Genomic DNA, 1647 nt, shown 5'->3' on the forward strand with positions numbered 1-1647 from the left:
CCAGGAGCGCCGGGAGGGGCCGCCGAGGCTCAGCGCAGCCTCAATAAGCGGGCAGCCTCCTATCCCAGCTCCCTGCTGGACCTGATGGCCAAGGCCACTGGACACTCCTCTCCCAGGGTGGTCCAGACAGAGCCCGGGAGGCCACCAGGGACAGGGCAGCCTGGCTTCCCACTGCCCAGCCCGCTTGGCACCTGTGCTGGTCCACCACTGGAACTGCGGGCCTGTGGAGAGGCCGAGGCAGGGACTGAGGCCCCAGGGGCGCAGATAGAGCTGCCCGCTCTCCTCTCTGGGGCCTTGTGCTGGCCTCGCAGTCGACTGATGGGACTCAGCACCTCTCTGTTGGCCTAGAAGCCCCAGGGAGGTGGGAGAGCCGGCCTGGCCTGGGTCTCCCGTCTGGCTCCCAGGTGCCCCAGCCCCACCTTGCTTCCTGGAAGAGCCTGGGGCCGAGAGGAAGGGAGGAGGCCCCCCTCCAGCTCCCTGGCACTGGGCACATGCCTCTGCTCAATCAGGAATCTTCCGTCTCCCAGCCAGGGTCCTGCTGATGTCCTGGCCCAATCTGAGGCCTAGCCAGGGAGGACGCGGGGACAGACATAGCTCCTGGAGTCACACCCCCTGCTCCCTGTTCTGCCCCTTTTGGTGCCATGCCTTGGCTCTCTGCCCAGGGCAGCTATGGGAGCAGAGGAAGCGCAAGGCCCCCGCTCCGCTGTGCTCAGAGGGTTTGCTGAGTGCAGAAAGCAAATGGGTCTGATGCACACACATCCCCCCAGCAGCAGCAGGAGCGAGCCCACCCCAGTGAGCTGGGGGCCTTGGGGTTATGTGCAAAATAGGGTGCCCCTTGGCCCCAAAAGCATTGCTGTAAGGAGGAAGTAAGATTGCCGGGAGCCAAGTGCCGGTAAACAGCTGAGCACTTGGGAGATTGAGGCAGGCTTTGCAGACGGGAAGGCCCTGCACGCGTTGCCCAAGTGTTCCTCCTGGCAGCTCGCAGGACTGCACCCCTGCCCCAGGCCCTGAGCGTCTCCCCTGCAGAACAAAGGCTGAGGGGTGGCCCTCCCCTCGCCCTCTCCTCTCCCCCACTCTCTTGCATACACACGCACTCGCACGCAAGCAGGTTCTGGCTCCACATGCCCCTCGGCGGAGAGCACAGGCATTCAGCCTCCCGGTGCCTCGCTGGCTCCTGCCGGGGCAGCTCTGTTGTGGGAGGCTGCTGGCCTGCACAGCAGGTGTGCACAGTTGAGCCTGCCACACCCCCTCTGCGCCCCAGACACACACGTGGTGACCAGAAGCTCCCTCACCGCCCACATGTGGAGCCCGAGCAGCCTGTCAGAGGTGGGGGCACGCTGACACTCCCTGCCCAGGACCCCCGGACCCACTGTGCCTGCTCTCACCTGGCCGTGCCCTCCTGGAGGGGGACGGGAAAGGAGGGTACCACTGAACAGAGGCTGGCTGGGAGGGTGGTCCCTGCTCCTCATAAGACGACGAAGGAGCAGGGGGTCACCACCCGGCACAGTCCTTCCTGCCTCGAGGGCTGTCTAGCTCAGACCTTCCTCAGACAGGCGGGGGAGCTGAGGGCCAGGGACAGCAGTTCTGGGGGCCGAGGGGAGAACAGACACAGGGCCCCGCCACAGCGTGTCCCCGCCGGGCTCGCGG

At 66.2% G+C, this 1647-nt stretch overlaps 1 protein-coding gene across 1 annotated transcript in view; it reads right to left on the minus strand.

Moving 5' to 3' along the window:
* The window catches only part of LOC114005330 (translation initiation factor IF-2-like), an 18527-nt gene that overhangs the window by 3783 nt on the left and 13097 nt on the right, over positions 1–1647 (minus strand). The gene's annotated exons all lie outside the window — the stretch shown is intronic.

This window comes from Tupaia chinensis, unplaced genomic scaffold (genome assembly GCF_000334495.1).
Source record: "Tupaia chinensis unplaced genomic scaffold, TupChi_1.0 Scaffold143646_1, whole genome shotgun sequence".
In the NCBI taxonomy this organism is placed as follows: domain Eukaryota; kingdom Metazoa; phylum Chordata; class Mammalia; order Scandentia; family Tupaiidae; genus Tupaia; species Tupaia belangeri.